The sequence below is a fragment of the Uranotaenia lowii genome, chromosome 2, assembly GCF_029784155.1.
Source record: "Uranotaenia lowii strain MFRU-FL chromosome 2, ASM2978415v1, whole genome shotgun sequence".
Taxonomy (NCBI): domain Eukaryota; kingdom Metazoa; phylum Arthropoda; class Insecta; order Diptera; family Culicidae; genus Uranotaenia; species Uranotaenia lowii.
The window spans coordinates 229922450-229945101 of record NC_073692.1 but is presented as its reverse complement, the minus strand read 5'-3'; the positions used below and the strand labels follow the sequence as shown (position 1 = coordinate 229945101).

The window sequence follows — 22652 nt, the reverse complement described above, 5'->3', positions numbered from 1 at the left end:
ATTTACTTTCATAATTAAAAATACAACCGCTTATTGCATCGATGGGGAACCTGAAGTTCATAACAAAAATAAGCTCATACGCTTATGATCTTAGTTTTGTCTTGATCTTTCACGTGGAAAAGGTATTTTTGATGAAACATCAATAAGTCACACAAACGCAAGCAATTTGCAAATCATAGCTTGTGGGGAATCATGGGCCACACATCTTTAACCACCTATATTTTTAAGTTTTTATACACATTCAGAACTTAAAATACGTTTTTCCTATCTGTAAAGTTTCTTATGCCAAATGAAGAGTAATGAAAAATATTTTGTCCATCCTATATAAGGAATTATGCCAAAACGTTCGCGAGCCAGGTTTTGGAATCTATTCGATCATACACAGCTTTCTTTTTTATTTCATCATCTGAAATTGCTTTAAAATAACGAAATGAATTTTGAAATCACAGTTTTGGGTCAACTCATAAACTTTGCATGTTATTTGGTCAATTTGGATTTAGTGGCCCACGATTCCCCACCATTTTTCAAAATCCAAAAAATAATGCTTTTTTTAGAACAGTCAAAATTTGGGGAAAATAACTTATTAAAAAATTAAAAAAAATACCTTGTCCTACCTTGAAAATGTAGAAAACCATACCATTTTTTATTTTCATTTTATCTTCTTTAATATAGAAGTTATGGAACTACGAAAAAAAGTGGCCCATGATTCCCCACTCTCCCATATATAAGAATAAAACGCTTTAAATTCTGTGGTTTTTTTTTATGATTAAAATGTACTAGATTTATGGACGAAAAAAAAACTAACTAGGGTTAGTTGCCCTACTTTGGACCCTTTAAGCGGTGGTTTTTAAATAATCACGCTTTTCTCATAAACAAACGGGAGCTTTCTATCTTTAAAGAAATTTATTTATAGTTCATTATCTTATCTACAAGTTTCAATGAGAATTTTCAACATAGGTTTCGCCTTTATTGAGAGATTTGCATAGATATTGATGATCAAAATTTCCATCTTTGAACCTACTGTTCCTATTTTGGTACTGTACTGGTACCACTGACCATACTGACTGGACACTCGATTTCGTTTTCTGGATAATTTTTCCAGAAAAAAAAACAAAAAAATATCATTTTTCCAACAGTACGCAATGTCGATTCCAGAGTGCGCATCGATCGATTTGAAGAAATGCTATCCCAGTTAGGAAATGCCACCCAACTTTAAAAATAAAACACGCAATTTCTACGATAAAATCGGGCTAAACAGGACCATTTTTCCTACAGGGCATTTTTTGTCAAATTTTTCAGGTTCGCCACCTGCCGTCGGTATTGCGAACCTGCAAAATCTGACAACACAAAATTAGACAGAAAATGGTTGAATTTTTGTTCTAAGAGTCAAGTCAGTGTGGTCAGTGCTGGTACCTTCAATTGGATCTACCCTGTATCAAAAAATTGTCCGTACAGCACGTACCTTGAATCCAAACAATCAAAAAGTGCACTTTTTCAGTCAATAAAAAAAACTACAACTACATCATTTGCTACAGAAACTAGTCCTTTTTGTAAATCAGTATTAAAAATGTTTATGAATTAAACCTCAAAAACAATCCAATTCATTTAGTATAGAAAGTACCAAAAACGACGTCAAAAAATTGTCCGTACACTGAGGCCTTTGTCAAATATTAGTCAAGTAAACAGTTATGTGTCAGTCTGTCAAACGCAGAAACGTGAGTTGAATGTCAGCAAAGACTATTTCCAGTGGTCTGAGCGATAAATACGGTAAAATGAACTTTATTTGGCATAAATCAGTATATTTTTGTGTTTCCGGATGTCAACGGGTATTTTTTTTGTGAGGAGCAGACATTTTCCTGTTAATTAAATCCACAAAAATTAATAGGAAAATGTCTGCTTCTCAGAAAAAATATCCGTTGACATCCGGAAACAGATTGTTGACCTGAAAAATGACGGTAAAAGCTTGTCCGAAATTGCAGGTATAGTAAAACGGACACGATCGTCGGTTTAGTATGTCCTTCAGAACTTTAAAAAGACTAACTCCCTGGAGACTACTCGTATAAGCTGATGGTTGGTTTGATCGTATTTTCGGGTCTGAACCAAACAATCATATTTATATTCCCTTTATTTATTTTTCTCCGTGAATGAATGTCAAGTTTCCGGTGCCATTTGCCCTGAAAGCACCCCACACCAATACATGGCCACCACCTGTCGGTCGCAAATTTTTCGGATCCAATACAGTATTTGGATTACGCCATTCTCTTACATGTCCGTCAGACCCAAAAATATTAAATTTGCTGTCGTCAGTGAATATGACGTTCTGCCAGAACTCTTCCGGTTTCAGGACATACTTTTGAGCGTATTCCAGCCGCTTTTCATATTCTTAGCAGATATAAACTGCTTTTTACGAGCAACACGACCTCAGTATTTTTTCTCATGAAGTGTGTTCCGTACCGTTTGAGGATTAACCTGTATGTTTTCACAATTCCTCAGGTTGTCAGCTAGTTTCGGGGCATTGATATTCGGATTCTGACTGATTTCCCTGACAATGATGCGATAGTGACGATCCGTAAGCTTCAGTTTGCGGCCTCTACCTGGAGTAGTCTCCAGGGAGTTAGTCTTCTTAAAGTTATGAAGGACATACTAAACCGACGATAGTGGCCGTTTTACTATACCTGCAATTTCGGACAAGCTTTTACCGTCATTCTTCAGGTCAGCAATCAGGTTCCGGAAGTCAACGGGTATTTTTTGTGAGGAGCAGACATTTTCCGGTTAATTTTTGTGGATTTAATTAACAGGAAAATGTCTGCTTCCCACAAAAAAATACCCGTTGACATCCGGAAACACAAAAATATACTGATTCATGCTAAATGAAGTTCATTTTACCGTATTTATCGCTCAGACCACTGGAAATAGTCTTTGCTGACATTCAACTCACGTTTCTGCGTTTGACAGACTGACATATGACTGTTTACTTGACTAATATTTGACAAAGGCCTCAGTGTACGGACAATTTTTTGACGTCGTTTTTGGGACTTTCTATACAAAATGAATTGGATTATTTTTAAGGTTTAATTCATAAACATTTTTAATACTGATCTACAAAAAGGACTAATTTCTGCAGCAAATGATGTAGTTGTAGTTTTTTTATTGACTGAAAAAGTGCACTTTTTGATTGTTTACATTTCAAGCTACGTGCTGTACGGACAATTTTTTGATACAGTGTATATCTAAAATTCTTATAAAATATATGATTTTTCGAAAATAAATAAACAAATTCATTAAAAGTGTAATCTTTAATTAAATATTACCATAAAAAATATTACAGCTTTTTAACGACTTAAAAAAACTTACATTTCTGTTATGAATATTTTAAACACTTTTACTCCCCGTCAGCTCTATCAGCAGAATAATAGCTCAAATTTTTATATGTTTACTAACTTATAGTTTATTTGCGTAAGGCTAGCAAAAAATGTAAGATATGTTCAATATTGGTTCTGAATTATGCCCCAATTAAAAATTCGCCCTTTTGTTGATTTTTTTGGTATTCACACAAAGTTTTTGTGATGTTAGGTCTAAAAATGGAACATCAATGTCAAAGTCTCCTATATTTGGACCCTTTACAAATTTTCCGGGTTTTCCATTGATTTTCATTTATTTTAGGAAAAATAGGTAATCTGGTTCATATTCTCCATAGTGAAAGTAATAACCCTTTAAATATTGGCTTGGGCACTGAAAAAACGTGATTTTTTCTTATTCCTCTCATTTCTCAAAACGCACCCCACTAATTGAGCTGTCTAATTTACCACTGAATAGAAGGCACATTTTTAAAAACGTTGAAAATTTTACGAGAAAGACTTTTTATGGCAAAAAGCGGCATGGAAGGATTCAGGAAGAATAAGAGTTCATTGTGCACATAGCAGCATCTTTATCCTTTGCAAGCAAAATGAATTATTTAAGGAGAACCAAGCAAGCCTTGATTGAGTGCGGTCGTGTTTTTTTCCGCTCGTGATTTTTGTGCGTTGAAGTTTCCGGGGAAAATAAAATTCAAATATTCGTTTATTGTTGAAGTGAACTCTAGTAATTTCTAAACATTGTTTGCAGAAATATTAGAAGGGACGGTTTTTTTTTCAAATTGATTGGGAACGCGATGTTTATGGGCTCGTGCAGGGTTTTTCAGAAATATGTATATCATTTGTTTTTTCGCTTATGTTTAGTTTTTTCCTTATATCTTTTGTGATAATCTTTGGAAAAAAATTTCCGAAGTGAAGAGCTATGTAAAAAGATAACTGTGGCGGCCGTTTTGAAGAAGAGTTTGAAGTGGATTTCCCGCAACAGCAAATTTGAACGGCATTTAGAGATCGCAAGAGGTTGATCGAAGCTGTTCGCTTGTTTCCCGGAGCTTGTGTATCGATTTAAAAATATGGCAATCATTATCAAACTATTCGCGATGTGTTCGGGAAAATTTTGTTGTTCTGTTGATCATAAAATTTATGAACAGAAAAATTAATCAGTTCAGGGAATGCTGCAAAAATTCTTAGTTCGATTTTTTTTTATTTTCAATCTATTTTGTGCTTGTTGGTGTTATTGTGCTTTTGCTAACTGGTTTGCTTTGATGGGATGCAGTTTGCCGCTTGGTGCCTTTATCTCACCCAGAGCTAAGTATTCTGTTAATGTTAAAGTTATTTTATACCACACATGGAAATTTTAAGTGTCGTAAGTTTTTTGATTTTCAATAGCTTAACTCTATTATTGGGGATAGGTAGTATGATTAGTGATTAGTGTATGCCTGTTCCCTGTGGTCTCGAAGACTGTTGGATCGGATTTTGTGGGGCTATGTGGGTGGATATCTGGTAGAAGTTTAAGCACCCTTCCCAGGAGGAAGGAGGGAAGGGCTCCCCCGAACGGAGGAGGCATTAGTGTTTCGCGGGAGTTGATTGGATCGGATCTACAGAAACCCAAAGGTAATATTTTATATTCTAATTATTATTGCGGTGAGTACAATGTTGGTAAGTTTCGTTATTTCCTAATTCTTTAACAGCATTTAATTTATCAATGTTCCATATATACTTTCTTAAATGACATAAATTCATATTTAGGAATTCCCATATTCAAAATAATATATGAAGCGTTTGGTAGGGATCTCCACGCTTCATTCCTCCCCTGTATCCTGTATCTTTCGCGGTTTTCATCACATGGTTGGCCTGGCCGTAGTAATATCTGCAATGCATAGGAATATGTAACAGATAATACGCTGAAAAGAAAAATGAAAGACGCAAGTCTTCCATTTTCCAGGATGCCTACATGTTTTGGCCATGTTGATGTAAGAAGAAGAAGAAGAAGAAGAAGCAAGCAAAATGAATTATTTACAATTTTCGGCATTTTAGGACTAAAGTAGGCTCTAGGACCAAAGTAGGAGCACTCACCCTAAGTCCGTTACTCTAGGTGCCTGAAAACTAGAGATGTAACGAATAGTGGTATTCGGCCAACGGTCGAATATCTAATATAGGCATTTTTTCAAATTTTGTTGAGTTTTTATTAAAAATTCAAAAGCGATTATTTTATTTTTCACCTATATCTTCCATATTAATGCCCCTTATGTTTTTGAGTCGATTATTTCCAACCAGATAAATAAAACATCAGATCCTCTTCAAGTAGGGATTTCTTCGATTTTCAAAATGTCACCAATAGCTGAAAAGGCATTAGATGACTTTTCGCTTCTAGGAAGATTAATACCAAAGAGATTGGGTTTCAGTGAAATCTGGGAAATGTCGAAACTTCAAAATAGTTGTTAAACCGAACGATGACCTTTACCCTTCGTTTCATAAAATTCGTTGCGTAAAGCTGTTCTTAATTTCGCATACAGCTAAAAAGTCAAATTTTTTCTGAACAAAATAATGTTTCTAACTTTAAGATCACGTTAAATAAAAAAAAAGACTTTCAGTGTATAAAGGTACAAAAAAGACCAACTTGAATCTGAAAAATATGAAATATGGAAAAAGCCTTATTTTTCACATTTTTAGCCTAGTGTAATTAACATTGAGAATTTTGAATTGAAGAAATATTATTTTCATATTCTTAGTAAAGTAATTCGCATAATAAACTCAATTTGAGGATATTTTTAAATTTTGCTCTGTATTAATGGGTTTTCAATAATTGTTGCAAATTTGCAACATCATGCAACGATAGTACCCTAGCAAGGTATATGGGTCCCATGGTGTGTTTTCGAAACTTGCATCATTTAAACAGTGATTTGTTTCTCGGTGAAAGTGTTTCGTTATTATTGATTTATAAACATGTCAAGGCCGTATTAAGGGGGAAGGGGAAAATTGCAAAGCACCCCCCCCCCCCTCCCCCTCGCTCTAGAGGGACCCCCAGGAGAAAAAAAATAAAAGTTTGCTCTAAACCGTTAAACTAGCAAGCTATATTAAAAGATTCAAATTTATCGAATCTAAAACTAGGACGGGCCCGAAATATAAATTAATTTAGGGTTTGTAATTCAGCGTATGTAATTCAGATTTTATTGATTTTTTTTCACGCTCCGTTGGTATAAACATATACATATTTTTAATAAAACAAAATGTCAGATGCCTTCATAGCTTGCTAAAGAAGCATTGTAAAATATTGAACGTGAAAACATACATTGGGTATACGCTAAAAAAGTGACATATGAGGCCATTAGAGCCAAAGGGGTATAAGTGCCTCAAAGCTGATTTCGAGAAAACGCGCTTCAAAGTTTTTTTCTTTCATGTTCTACATATATTTTCCATAAAGTTGTAGTTTTCGTTCGAGCGGAGTATTATGAAGAAAAAATTCTATAAATCTGAAAATACAATCTTATATATTATAAAATGAAGTATGAAAAATATTTTGCATTATAAACTCATTATAGACCATTTAATTTTTATAAGATACTTTTAAAAAATATGTTGATTTTTTTTCTTTTGATCTAAAAATCTGCATACTAATAAAAAAATTTACCAACATATCAAAAAAGTTGTTGTTGAAATGTATACGTTTTTTAACTTCAATGAGAAAAATTTAAAATTCCACTGTATTGAAACTGCAATTTATCAATATTCTTTTATTTTTAAATTCAAGTACAGAGCTTGGTCCAGAGAGTTTAAAAATCTTATTACAAATAACGAACACCTTTTTTGTAATATTACAATTCGAAAATTCAGAACTATCTGCTAACATTCGATATCCGAGTTTTGAAGCATTGTTTTGCTTTTTTTCTTAGAGACAGAATGATTTGATTGAAAATTACAATGCTCATTATTTTTTATTAAAGTATGAGCCATTTCTAATAATAAATCATTTTCAAATTTGAGTTTTGACTATTGTTTGACTATTGGATTTTTATTTGAAATTTTTCAACTAAATTTCATTTTCAATTTTATTTTATCCTTAAACTGACTTCTGATTTCAATTCTAATTTTAAGAATCAAAGCAATCGAATGATTTCTTTTAATTCAACCACGGTAATGATAAGTTCAGATACCGGTATTTCGATAGCAACTTACTTACAACCTACTAGATAGTAAGTTGCTATCGGAATATCGGTATTGGAACTTTTCATTCACCGTGGTTGAATAAAAAGGAATCATTCGATTGGTTTTATTCAGTTGAATCATTCAACCAAGTAGGCTCACAACACAATAGAGCATACATTTTTGATGATTTTGTACCATTGGCTGTTAACTTTTTTTTGGATATTCTAAAAATAATTAAACATTAGTTGAAAAATTTGACAAGTTTGTTATTGTATAAATTTAAAAAAAAAAGTTTTCGGCTTATTCGGCCGAAAAATTAGCTCAACTATTCTGTGAGTCAAATATTTGGCCTACCGGTTTTTGTGCGATATTCGGCGCCGAATATTCGCCCGGCCGAATTGTGCCATGGATATTGCTCGAGGAGGACCTGCGTACACTCGGAGTATTCGAGCGACGAGTGTTAAGAACCATCTTTAGCGGCGTACAGGAGAACGGAGTGTGGAGACGAAGGATGAACCACGAGCGAACGCGACTCTACGGCGAACCCAGTTTTCAGAAGGTGGTGAAGGCTGGCCGGATACGCTGGGCGGGACATGTTGCGAGAATGCCGGACGACTGTCCTGCAAAACAGGTGTTCGCTACGAATCCGGTAGGAACAAGACGAGCGGGGGCGCAACGAGCGAGGTGGTTAGACCAAGTGAAGCGTGATCTGGCGAACGTGGGGTGCCCGAGAAATTGGAGAACGGTTGCCATGGACCGAGTGAATTATAGGAATTATGATCGTCAAGTTATGTCGTGAGACGGTATACTATGTAAATAAATAAAAATTTAGGGATTGCGCAAACGCGATATAAAAAAAATCCAGTTTTCAATCATTTGATTTCAATCTTGATCCTTAAAATTTAACAAAATATAAAATTTTAAATTAAAAAAAATTTGTTTGAACTTCAGACAACACTTAAAAATAAAAACACAAAAAAAACACAAATACACCTCGATACGTTTGCAGTGCTGTTTAAAGTTATGAGTTTATTTTTTACTATTTTTGACGTGAAAAAGTGGTTGAAAATAAGCAAATCAGTTCGATTAGAAAGTGGTTTTTATTTCTTTTCTAATAGTATAAAAGTCTTGTTGGAAGACATAAAGTAAATGTCCTAAAACTTTGGATAAAGTTCTGTTGATTGATATCACTGTGGGAAGTATAAATATTCAAGCAGTGCAAATTGATAGCAAAGCGCGTGGCCGGCAGGCCTACACTCGCTGCCGAGATGTCGTTGAACTCGACGTGTAGTGTGTTAATAGGTCCGACAACTTAGAATCAGTAGTCTCAAACATAAAAGATTTATTACGAGAAAACTATGATGTATCCATGTCAAAGCCGATCAAACCACGACTCAAAATAACAGGATTATCGGAAAAATTATTGGCCGAAATCCTTCAACAATGCCTAACAGACCAAAACGAATATTTGAAAATTAAAAATTTAAAGCTTGTTACTAGTTTTGCAAGTAAGTATATGAATTACACACAATATACAGCAATCATTGAAGTCGATTTGGCCTCACAAGAAACTATGCTTGAAATGGGCGGTGTAAACATAGGATGGGATAGCTGCAGAGTAGTCGAATCGTTTAGCATAATGCGTTGCTACAAATGTTGTGCATATGCATATGCATGTTGTGCAAACATAGAAATCTGTTCACGTTGCGCTTTAAATCACAGAACTTCCGATTGTAAATCAGACTTTAGGATCTGCATAAATTGCAAAAACATCAACAAAGAGCGGAAAATGAACCTGGATATAAATCATTTTGCTTACAGTGAGGAATGTCCCGTTTATAAAAAAAATGGTTGCGAATAAGCGTCGTTTCATAGATTATGCTCAATAGCAATCCCACAAACTAAGCAAAAATCATCCAGCTGTTATTTATTTAAACTGTGGAGGTATGACTACAAATTTTGAAGAAATTCGTTTAATGATGCACACGATCAAACCGAAATTATTATTGCTATCTGAGACACATGTAACACAAGCACTGGGAGAAAATCTTTTTCAAATAGCAAACTTCCGTTCCATAAGTTGTTATTCTGACTCGAGACGTGGCGTGATGATGTATATACACACAAGTATGAAATACAAGGTCTTACTAAATGAACAGAAAGATAAAAATTGGTTCCTTGGAATAGAAATTTACAATGGACTAACTGCCGGACGATACGGTATCCTTTACCATTCGCCAAACGAAAGCGATGCAAATTTTCTGAAGGTTTTAGAAGAAAACTGGCTTGATGATTTCGTAGATTTGTCTAAGTTCAACTTAATTGTTGGAGACTTCAATATCAATTGGTCTAATTCAGTTAATTCTGCAAACTTAAAGAATGTGATGTCCTCGTACAACTTAAATCAACATGTCAAAGACTACACTCGCATAACACGTACTAGCCAAACAATAATTGACTTGGTATTTTCGAACTGTGATATCAGTGTTTGTGCCGTCAATGATTTTAAAATATCTGACCATGAAACTCTATGTATACATGTTGCTAGCAATGTTAATAATTTTGAAGATACTTTTGTCCGGGTAAAGTGTTGGAAAAACTATTCTCGAGAAAATCTACTCACTTTATTGAGAAAACACAAGCAAGAAGCAAATTTAGATCAGCTATCCAATGATCTACATGACAAAGCAAATAATCTTATACAAATTGTCAAAAGATGTGTTAATAACCTAGTGGTTTATAAATTTATAAATGCCAAACAATCAAATAAGTGGTATGATTTCAGACTTGTTGAAATGAAAAGAAAAAGAGATAAAGCATATACAAAATTTCTACAATGTAACTCTGAGTTTACATGGTTGGTATATAAAACGTACAGAAATGAATACTCCTGTTGCTTACGGAGAAAAAAACAAGAGTGGATTCAGCGTACAATTGAAGAAAACAGAGATAATAGTAAGGAGTTGTGGAAAACTCTCAGTAGGCTTTTAAGTCCAAATGCACCTAATCCAAGTCTAATTGAATTTGGCGGAGAAGTTGAACTAGACGAAACCAAAATCGCAAATAAATTCAATGATTATTTCATCCAAAGCATTGAAGAAATTAGCAACTCTATTAAAGCAGAGCCCGAACCAATGCAACTTAGAGGAGTTTACACCCAAAGCAAATTAACTCGTTTCTCGCCCATCACGCTTGAAAAACTTAAGAAAATTATATGGACAATGGGATCATCTTCTGGTGCGGATGAGGTTAGTTGCAGAGTTTTAAAAGATGCATTTGATGCTATTGGTGAAAATATTTTAACCATAATAAATGAGTCACTGCGGACTGGAATTGTTCCCCGCTCTTGGAAAGAATCTTTGGTTGTCCCAATAGAAAAAGTCAATGGTACATCGAAAGCAGAAGAATTTCGTCCAATTAATATGCTTCCTCTGTACGAGAAAGTATTGGAGTTAGCAGTTAAGGAACAATTAATAAATTATATTGACACGTATAAACTGCTTATTCCTGAACAGAGTGGCTATCGTAAGAATCACTCTTGTGAGACAGCTTTAAACTTGGTGTTGGCTAAATGGAAAGGAATGTTGGAGAAAAGGCAAAAGATAATCGCAGTATTTCTAGATTTGAAACGCGCATTTGAAACAATTTCACGCAGAAATCTTATAAAAACTCTATGGAAATACGGTATAGAGGGCACAACTCTGAATTTGTTCCAATCGTATTTAGAATGCCGTTATCAACGAACGAAGTATGCCACTGTGATATCCAATACCAAAGAAACCAAGGTCGGTGTACCACAAGGAAGTGTGCTTGGACCCTTGCTTTTTATTTTATACATTAATGATATGAAACGAATCCTGAACCACTGTGATATAAATTTGTTTGCTGACGATACTGTAATATTTATTGCTAATGACAATGCTGATGCTGCTGTTGTACAACTGAACTGTGATCTAGAAAACTTAAGTAAATGGCTGAATTTTAAAATGTTGAAACTGAATGTCTTGAAAACTAAATGTTTGATTGTCTCCAACAAGCCTGCAAACTGTGATATAGTTAATGTTAGTATCGATGGTGTGCGTCTTGAAATAGTTCACGAAATTAAGTATCTTGGTGTTATAATTGATGAAAAATTGAATTTCAAAAACCATATCGACTATGCTGTTAAGAAAATAGCACAAAAATTTGGAATTTTATGTCGGTTGCGTAATGATTTGACTCAATGGAGTCTTATTTACTTGTACAAGGCAATAATATCACCGCATTTTGATTTCTGCCCCTCAATAATATGCTTTGCAAATGATCAACAAATGGCTCGTCTACAGAGGCTTCAGAATAAAATGATGAGACTGATTCTAAGATGTGACCGAAGAACCCCTATTCAAATTATGCTGAGTACATTACAATGGCTCTCAGTTAAGCAGCGAGTGACGTATCATACCATGATCCTGATATTTATAATTGTAAAAGGAATAGCACCAGAATACCTTCAGGAAAGAATAATCAGAGGAACTGACCTGCATCGCTATGGAACTCGTTTTGCCAGTGAGATAAGAGCAGCTTCATTTTTATTAGCATCCACACAGAATTCATTATATTATAAAGGAATAAAAATGTATAACACTTTACCTATGGACATCAAGCGAGAAGAAAACTTGACAAATTTTAAAAACAAATGTTTGGCGTTTGTGAAAAACAATATTAGGATATAGTACGTGTTAAAATAAGCTAGTAATTAAATTACATGATGATGATGAACTCAACTGAACAAACGTCTCTGGGCCTCACATGACAAATCTCAAAAGCAACGCGATCTGGGGCGCGGTAAAACCCTGAAAATGGACTCATGTGTGTGTGGGATGGGGCTACACCCCAAAATGTCCCTTTTCCAAGATGGTCCCTGTTCTTAAGTTGAAAAATTTGTAGCAGCAAAAGAAACAGCAAAAAAAAAGCAATAAATAAAAAAAAAGGCAATGATGGACGTTCATGAGAACAAATCCAGTAAGATTCAACGGATCAATTGATCAAAAACTACATGAGACAATTTCCAAAAAATATTTATTAAGATAATCCAGCCCAATTTCCCTTGTACGGGGGATAGTGGAGGGCCATCATCATCATCATCTAAAAATGATTGAAATTTTTCTTAAACGTTTTAATCAGCCTGCTTTTTTTCTTAAAAAATAATTTAATGTGTACCTCACAAAAAAAATTGATCAGTGATGCTATCATAAGATGCTGAATTTTGTGCACTTAAACTCCTTTGAACAAAGTGTGTTGTTTGTATCAACGTATGAAGAGCAATTTACGATTCAATCCTTTTTTTATAAATGAGGTCCTTGGAGCCAAAGGGGTATAACTGCATAAAAGCAGTTTTCGAGAAAAAATCACTTAAACTTCGTTGTAAAAAGACATACACCGTCTTAGCCAATTTAGGCTTTACAGACTGAATAAATGACGTGGACAACTTAAGATTAACATTTAACACCCAGTACCGAGATGGGAATCGAACCCATGCCATCAATGGACCAGCGATTACCGTCTAACCACGCTAACCACTCGACCACCGAGACGTACAAACGTTGTGTTCCAATTAATTCCATAGATATTTTTTTATGATTTTTTTTAAATGATTATGATCTTCTAAAATGGATACAATTCAGCTGACACCATTTTCCGAAAAAAAGTTTATTAGACGTTAATTGAGGCGATACATCTTTGGATCCAAACACATTTTCGTATTTATGTAGATAATCCACCGTGGGTGCACGTATTCACCGCAGTTTCGCCAACGTACGCGTTTATTTGCATTCTCTTTAGATTAATAGTTTGGCAAATCTAGAATGCAACTAATCACAGACCCGAAACCATGGCTTCGTGTTAACTGTTTTGGAGTGAACGTAATATGTGTAAATATATGTGTTTTTTGGATGAATAACTCAATCACTTACGTACGTTATAAAATTCATAACATTTTAAATATTATTAATCTACATAAGACATGTATTACGCACATGTTTAGATACCTGCCCAATTGGCAAGTGATTGGTTGGTCCTATATTTTATATAAATTAAACAAATGGAAATTCAATTGAGCAATCTTACCTTTTACCTTATCTTACCTTTATACACGCAGCGAAAAGTAGTACCATTGAGATAAAAAAAATACATCTTTGATTCAAAAACCTTGTGTTCATTGAAACAAAATCCAATTTCATTGACTCAAGTAAATTATGAATTGAACCGAATTCATTTTTTATCTAAACGATGTGCCAAATCTTTGAATCCAAGTATTTAATTTGAGTTCAAAAAATTTTTTTTTCGACTCAAAATCAATGTAATAATTCTTTGATTTAGATTAATTTTCCTTTGAAACAAAGTATTTTTTTGTTTCCATGCAGTCTTAGATGTTATTCTTATTCCTTTTCTTATGTTTTCAAAATTGTTTTACAAAAATGTTGTTTTGTGACGAAGGTGAAGTGAATGTTCAGCTGCCGCTCCCACGGTCAACATATTATTCAGATTCTTTTTGGAAAACGGTGGCCTGTCCTCCACGACGGCTGCGGAACACGAACCAAACAGGAAAAAACAACCCGTCAGAACCGAACCACCTGTGAACCGGCACAGGGCACCGGAAGGCTTAGATGGGACGATCCGGCGTTGGAAACTTCCACAGCTTTGAGGGAAGAATCGATAGTGGATGCCTAGGTAGGTCTTTCAAAATCAATCAAATTCCAAATAAACCGTCAACGTAACAATTTTTTAGGGCAGCCAATTGGAATGTACTAACTGTTCCGGTGTTCCGGCTAAACGGTTGCAATCTTCCGATCCAGTCAAAGGAGACTCAAAGTTTGGCGTCGAAACCATTCATCAGTTGTTCCAATGGAACTGTCCGTCAACGAACTTCTTTTGATATTTTAACAGTAAGTATAGTTTCGGGAAGTAATTTTTTTTTCATTCAGTAACATGTCAATTCTGCTGTGGTCTAATTAGACTTCTATTTTCTATTTACAGATATGGCTGAAAGATCTTAAAGTGTTGTCCTGAGAGGCGAAATTTGGACAATGAAGCCTAATTTTCAAACAGTGATATTAGGTAATTGAAATGTAAAACATATAAACATTCATAATTTAATAAAATGGATAAATTAAAAAAATGTTTTGATTTTCTTATAACGAAAGAAATCTGGAGGTACTAGAGTTTCTAGGACCACATTAACGGAATCAAAGAAAGAATCCTTTCAAATTAAAATCAAAATTACTTAAAAGTTAAGGAAAATTTCATGAAAACAAACGAAAAACGACATTGGTTTCGAAGAATGTCGTCTTTTGAATCAAAGAAAATGATTCATGTCAAAAAAAGCATTTCTTTGAACCAAAGGAAAATGTATTTGAATCAAAGTATTTTTTATTTATCCCAAAATCAAAGGAAAAAATCCTTTGTTTTCGTGGCACTTTCCTTTGAAATAAAAAACCTTTTCGCTGCGTGTACATCTCGAAGCTTGGCGTAGCTTTAGCCTAAGTTCCGTATATCAATCATCCTGAATCCTAATGAAGCTGGTTTGCTTTCCTTAATGTGTTTTATATAACATTGGTAAATCAGTATGATGACTGAACATTAACATATTTAAAAACAAAATGGATAATTTTGAAAAATCAGTTGAAAATTGAAGAATTTATGGTTACTTTACCACAAAAAGTTTATTTTTTTTGGGTACCTACAAGAAATGTTTTTTGATTCTTTCTTACAGAGGGACGACGGGAAGGAAGAGGAATGCTTTCATACATATTTTTTGGCTTCATTCGAGAACTAATAAAGCCATTAATGTATTTAATCTCAGAATCAATCTTCATTGCCATTACCATTCGAATTTTAAGAAGCAGCTTTCATTTAAAGAGGTTGTTTTTGATGTTGAAATTCCAATAGAAAACGATATATTAATAAACAAAAATTCAAACTATTTATAACACAAATTCCTTCAGTTTAATAAAGTGTAGTAAAACACATCGGGTAAGCTGTTTTATAATACTCAACGATTCAATTGGTGGGCTGGTATTGAAAACCTATCCGATTTCCTTGTGTTTGATGTTTACACTTGAGCTCGAACTCATGGAAATCTGTTTGGGAAATAATTTATTTATGATTCGAGCTTAATACTTAATGGTTCCATTTTTTTTTCTCATATTAATTTTATCGTGATTAATAAGAAACTGGAATTTATTATAAACACTATTAAAGAATTTCAAGAAATGGACTGTTTAGAGCAAGTTTGCTGAAATCACAGAAAAATCTGTAATTTTACAGAAATTTGAGCAAATTTTTATCACAGAATCTTTGTTACAAAACACAGAATTTTTAAATATTCTCAGATATCACAGAATTTTTAAACTTTGAAAATTCTATTTTGTCAACATAAAATTTAGGTTTCTTACTTTGAATTAGAAAAGTATGAAAAGATTTTCAATGTTAACTGATTTTTCCCAACTAAAATATAAAAAGATCCAATTAATCATGATCATGAAATCAAAGGAATTAACATCACAGAAATCCATAACAGAATTTTTGGATAAAACCACAAAATAACAGATAAAAAATCTAACACACCTTGATTTTGCAGCTACTCAAAATATAGATTTGACGAAGTTTAAATGGCAAAAACTAACTGGAAAAAGTGTTCGCCGGCCGATGTGAGATACCAAGAACAAAGTATATATATTTCTCACAAATAAAAAACCAAAAATTATGAATTATCATAAAATTACTATTATTTCTTTCATAGAAAGTTTTCCGTTCACACGAATGGTTTTTTTTAGATACACATAGGGGAGATGAGGGCATAACGAGCACCCGAGGCATAATGAGAACTACGCTTTTCTACGAAAGTGCGTATTTTCTTAAATAAATTTTCATGAGGATTTGTTTCGTACTTCCTATAGTATTAATTTTTCACAAAAAAAGGAATCTCCTTATCATCTTCACAGAGATATTTAAAAAAACTAGCTTGGTTCTCAAGTTACGAAAATATTATAATTTTTGAGCACCACGAAATAAGCTCTTATGATCTTAAAATAACCTTGATCTATAATGTACGCACTGCAACATGATGTACACATTGTTTCTCAATTTTTACCATCATAAAATTTTTGATTTTTCACTTTTATCAATTTTAAAACACGTTTTTACTTAAATTTGTTGACTAGGGGCATATAGAACACCATATTATCGAGGCATATTGAGCATTTTCTGCCGTAGAATCTAGCAGCGAATTAAAATTGATTTATAGCGCCACACCTTGACTAGTTTTCATCCGACAATTTAGCCTATTGGTAAGGTGTCGGAGAGGTAATCAAAAGACTAGAGTTAGATTTCTGTTCGAGGTGATTTTTTTTCCATTCACAATTCATGATCGATTTTTTTATTGTTACACTATACGGCTAGTAGCATCATCCTCCGAACAAAGCACTTAATGTATGAGCGTGCGTGAATTGTTTGTATTCTACAAACAGACCTAGATTATTTTGTTATTGCTCTGTTTGATGAATCTACGACTCACCTGACTTCATCGAATTGAATTCGCTGCTAGATTCCCCGGCAAAAACGCATATCTAGCGTAACATTTAAAAAGGGCGAAACTAGCAGTTAGCTTGAAACGAGAAAAACGCGTTTGAAAATTCGGAACACCTATTCAAATCCTATTTATAAAATCGACCACTTTTTGTTCAACAAAATCAAAAAATGTGCATTATATTCACTTATTGTTCGATGGTTATCAAGAACTTTAACTTTTTTCGCGTAATTTCAGAGATTTTCTAGTTTCGCCCTATTATTGTTTTCGATTTCAGTTACGCCTGCAAGTTTCGCCCAATTGATCGGCCGTTTTTGTTTTGGTTTTGAAGTTACGCCCAATCATCCTACACGCAAAAACTAATTAGGCCGTTTTGTCACACACGGTCAATTCAGTTACGCCTTTTGGCTCTACACGAATAGAAAAATTCACTCCATTTTGAATAGGCGTAACTTCACGTTCCAACGAAAATGCATCACCAGGAAGTTTCGCCCAATTGAATTTTATCAATTTTTTGAAAGTTTTAAGTAATTTTAAGATGAAACCGCGTTTGATAGGTAAAGTGCAACCGCGTGCATCCGGAATGACCGTTAACTCGATTTGTTTACATTTGGCAGTTTCGCCCTTTTGAAATGTTACGCTAGATATCTTGCTCTGATTTATGGTGCTCATACTGCCTCAGGGGGGGTTCTCATTATGCCTCCACAGTGGCCGGTTTTCAGCTTTTGACAAAATTTTTTAAAATGCATTTTTTAACGTTTTCATCTAGTTTTTCGCGTTTCAGCCCGTTAGGGAATAGGCTTTTCAAGTGTCTGAACACGAAACAATAATGTAACCTCCATATTATAGCTATTTTCTATGGTTAAATAACCGTTTTCCTTAAGGTGGCCATTATGCCCCCATCTCCCCTATTCATTACTGTCCCATTTCTTAATGAAATAAGCTTTAATTTTCGTGCAAATGAGAAGCATTTCCCTGGAAATCCACAAAAATATCGTGCACAAAGGGTGTACTTTCCCCAACATTTTGATGAGTCAATTGGCGAAAATAAAAGAATTACGAAAGGAAAGGAAAGCAGCTTCGTCGACGAAAAAAAATTTCGGCGGAAACCGGGTCCTGTAAACGAAACTTTGGACCGGAAAGTCAAGCGTGCCTACGCCATTATGAAGACTGCCTCAATTCGAGATGTGGCCAAAAAGTGGGATCACCTCTCCGTACCGTCCCGTCGTGCTAAGGTAAAATTTGGTCTAAAGACTTATAAGAAGCAGAAGAAGTTAAGCTGAGTCAAAACAAGCTGCTTCCGTCAAACCAAAAGCTTAAAAATTATAAGATCAACTGCTGTGTGGAAAATCGGTGTAAGTCCTAATCGACGAAGAAACCTATTGCAAGTTTGATTACCAAACGCTTACGAATGCCCAGTAGGGTCAAGTGGGGTAATTATGAACAAGTACCATACGCGCTGCTGTGGGGGATGAATGAACAGAATGAACACAAAAAGTTCCAAAAGTGGTAGTTTAACATCCAATTGATAGCTTTAAGCTGTTTCCGATCTGTTTTCAAATCCCAATGATATCATTTCAGATGTTTTAAAAAACCATTACCCCGTGAAACGGAAATCGTTTTCGACAATGTTCAGTGTTTTGATTATCTAATCATAGGTAATCCAGCTGGAATGTTGTTATCACCTGTTTTACAACCAGTTTATGATGCTTTGTCTGGATTTTGAAGAAATTTTGAAAAATTTTACTCGTACTGATTAACAGATGAGTGTTCATATTTACCCCATAGTTTTTGTCCTATGGGGTAGTTCTGAACACATGTTCTTATTCATTTCCTGACATTTCTTTGGCTTTTTGATGGTCATATGTTTTATTCTTATAACTCAGGGGGCTATTCACTAATTACCCAAGCATTTCCAGACCCTTTCTCTCCTTGTAAGAAATTTCTCCCCCTACCCCCTTTCTGTAAGATCTTAACACATTCAGGACTGTGAAGTAATCTTAGCCGGGAAACATCAACACTCGTCATTCTAAAGCATGGATCACCCAAAATTTGGACCAGTAAAGTTTTAACCAGATTTGGCAAGCTGCCACTACAGCAAAAAGGTACTACAGTAGACTGGCCCATAACAAAAAAAAAATCTTTAAATTCCACGCGGCACCCCCTAGGTTGGTGCATTAAGGTGAAAAAATGACTTTCTGAAAGTTTCAGGTCATTTGGAAGAAGCACGAGCTGGCGCGAAGGACTTGAAATTTGTATGGAGATTTTCGGAAAAATGTATGAAAAATCGACATACTTTCACTCTTTGTGTTCTTAAATATGTTTCCAGTATGCTAGAATGCTCAGAATGTCAGGAATTGTAGTTCAAACAATGACAAACAAGTTTGTAGAAGATTGTGACGCGATACGAGTTGATTTTGATGAGTTATCCGCAATTGAATGCGCGCATTTAATCGATATATCGTGAACGGTGTATAGGTGGATTACTAACTAGATCGCGTTGTCAAACAATGAGAATTACAGATAGAAAGTTTGTGTCTCCGGCAAAGTTGTAGCTTATTTCATAACAAATATCTTTGCAAAAAGTTGAAAGAAAGGTTTGAAAAACTATAAACTGCTGCATTGTGTGACGACGCGATCAAGTTAGTGCGATTATTACTAATAATTTATTAGCCCATACACCGTTCACTATATACCAATGAAATGCGAAAAAAATCACACATTCAATTGCAAATAACTCATCACAGCCAACTTGTATCGCGTCACAATCTTCTACAAACTTGTTTGTCATTGTTTGAACTACAATTCCTGAAATTCTGAGCTTTCTAGCATACTGGAAACATATTTTAGAACACAAGGAGTGAAAGTATGTCGAATTTTCATACATTTTGCCGAAAATCTCCATACAAATTTCAAGTCCTTTGCGCCAGCTCGTGCTTCTTCCAAATGACCTGAAACTTTCAGAAAGTCATTTTTTCACCTAAATGCACCAATCTAGGGGGTGCCGCGTTGAAAAAAATGTTGTAAAAATCATCTCATACAAATTTGGGCCAGTCTAGTACTACAGTGGTATCGGGGCAACAAGTGGATTTTATCGAAAACGACATCAACCCACCCAAAGACCCTCAATTTCACTCTATCGAAAAAAGTTGTCAAGCAGAAAATGACGAAAAATAGTAGGACGACTCGGGTTGCAACAGAAATGAAGAGAGTCAGCAAATAAAGTGTCCAAACTATGATGAGTGGTACTCGACGAAAAGTTCGAAAATTCATCATTGAGTACAAAACATTTTTATTCCGTTTACAAAGCTCCGAGATAATGCGTCCAGATTTTGGGTGATCCATGCTTTATATCACAGAATTCACTGCATCATATTCAAAAAATTTCATATTTAAATGAGGTCCGCAATGTGTCAAGTGTTCAGTTTTGAATTTTTGAGAAATTGATTTTTTTCAAATGAGATTCGGATTTAAAAAAAGCTATGCCGGTTCTTTTCAGTCTTTGAAAAAAATGTTGAACACATTTTTATCAAAACTGAAAATAAAATATCAAAAGTGAAAAAAATGCATAAAAAATAAATTTGGAAAAAAAGCTCAATCCGTAACCACATTTAAATAAGTCTTAATTTTGTTTAAAAAATTAGTGATAAGAACTTGCTTTTTGTTGATAGAAAAAAGGCAGTCAAATGTAAGAATAGTTTTACTGGTAATACCGAAACCGAAAACCTGTATCCCAGGAATAGTTCTCTAATACCGAATACTGGTTTTACGTCATTCCAAAACCAGTTTTTTTGGTATTGATAAATAACAAGGTCTTAAACTAAACTTGAAGTAATGTTTAATTTTACTAAAAATAAAATTCACAATTTGTTTACAAAAGGTTTGCTGCTCGAGCTTTTATTCATAATCGCCTGAAATTTAGCATTATTATGAACTTTAAAATCTCTGTGGTCAACAGTAAAATATATGAAAAACTATAATATAATATTCATACGCCAGGTTGGTCTCCTGTAGTAGAATGTTAATACATGGGCCCCGGAGAGGCGCAAGATGTGGGTTCAAGTCTCACCGGGAGACAAGGCGAATTTTTTTTCGCTTGTTTTTCAGCATCGATTTTCTCTTATCTAGTCCCTGAAATTTCATCTAAGTTGGATTCATTTCTCTACAAAAAAAGTTTCGCTGACTGAATGTTTGAGTCAAGACCCATCTCTGGGTCGCAGTTTAAAAATATATGGAAAACTTTTATAAATTTAAAAGGTGAATAAGTTCACAAAGCAAAGATCAAAAAGATCACATTTCCTGTATGTTTGGACAACGTGCTGCTATTCAGAATATTAGAATTATTGTTTATGTGTAACATCCGGATAGCAAAAATTCAAAATCTATTTTCTTGCAGTCTTATTTTTATACTTAGATACTTTTTTAAATGTTAATTTGTATGAATACATTTTTTTTTTAATTTGGAGCAATATGAATATTTTTTGGTTGAAGATTTTCTTTTTCTGTTTTGTTTGGAAAACTTCTGCAGTACTTCAACTTTTAAATGTGAAATTTCATCGAGGTGATAAAAAAATTTTTTAGTGCATATATTTTCCAAATCAGTCGATCATGTAGAACTCACAAGCCTTGCAAAAGTGTATTTTTGTGAAACAACCATCTTTAAAGATTCTCGAATTTTCTGTATATGTATAGGTTTAAAATTCATGATACCTGAAAAGCCTAGCCCACGACATTTAGGTGATGACTTGATATTTGCTGCACAGAACATTTTAAACAGATGTAAAAATAATCGAGTAGCCTAACTCGCCTATAATTTCAATCGTATGACCTCTCCATATCAAATAAAAATGTTCTGCAACGACATAAAGAAACGGAAAAAACAAACCAACCAAAACGTAAAAGATGCAAAAAAGAAATTAAACTCCCGAAACAAACGATAGTTTAAATCAATAAAAAAAGAACACTAAATAGCTATTTTTTCTGTAAAACAACAGAAATCATTTTTTTTATTACATTTGTTTTTTTTACAAGTTTTATACATGAATTGAATTGAGTTTTTATATAACAACACATTTTCTTGTAACTGCTTATTATTTTCATTATTTGGTGTTGAATTGAGATTTTCTGACACCATATAATTCATATTGGACAAGTCTCGGGGTAAATATGAACATCGTTCGGGGTAATTATGAACAGGTTTTGGGGTAATTATGAACATCATTTTTTAAGTGAAAAATCACCATAAACTGCTTCCTATGGGTAAATGTAACGTATAACTACTAATACTTTTCGAAAATTTTATACCATGTTCGTAATCCGTGTTCATAATTACCCCACCTAGCCCTACTTCACTGTTCGGGACGGTCAAAGTATTATCAAGACGGACAAATCAATTTTTAGCGAGAAATTTGTTAAAAAGTTAATGGTTTGGCAAGCCATAGGTATGTGGCGGCGTACAGGAGAATGGAGTGTGGAGGCGAAGGATGAACCACGAGCTCGCGCGACTCTATGGCGAATCCAGTATCCAGAAGGTGGCGAAGGCTGGGCGGATACGCTGGGCGGGACATGTGCGAGAATGCCGGACGACTTGC

General features: G+C 34.3%; 1 protein-coding gene and 1 long non-coding RNA gene across 2 annotated transcripts in view; one reads left to right on the top strand and one right to left on the bottom strand.

Annotated features, from left to right (window-relative positions):
* The window catches only part of LOC129745938 (protein decapentaplegic), a 137874-nt gene that overhangs the window by 108130 nt on the left and 7092 nt on the right, over positions 1–22652 (bottom strand). The gene's annotated exons all lie outside the window — the stretch shown is intronic.
* On the top strand, positions 13861–14646 carry LOC129745939 (uncharacterized). Its single transcript, XR_008737214.1, has 3 exons — positions 13861–14204; positions 14263–14419; positions 14511–14646. It is a non-coding gene; the product is annotated as an uncharacterized LOC129745939 (long non-coding RNA).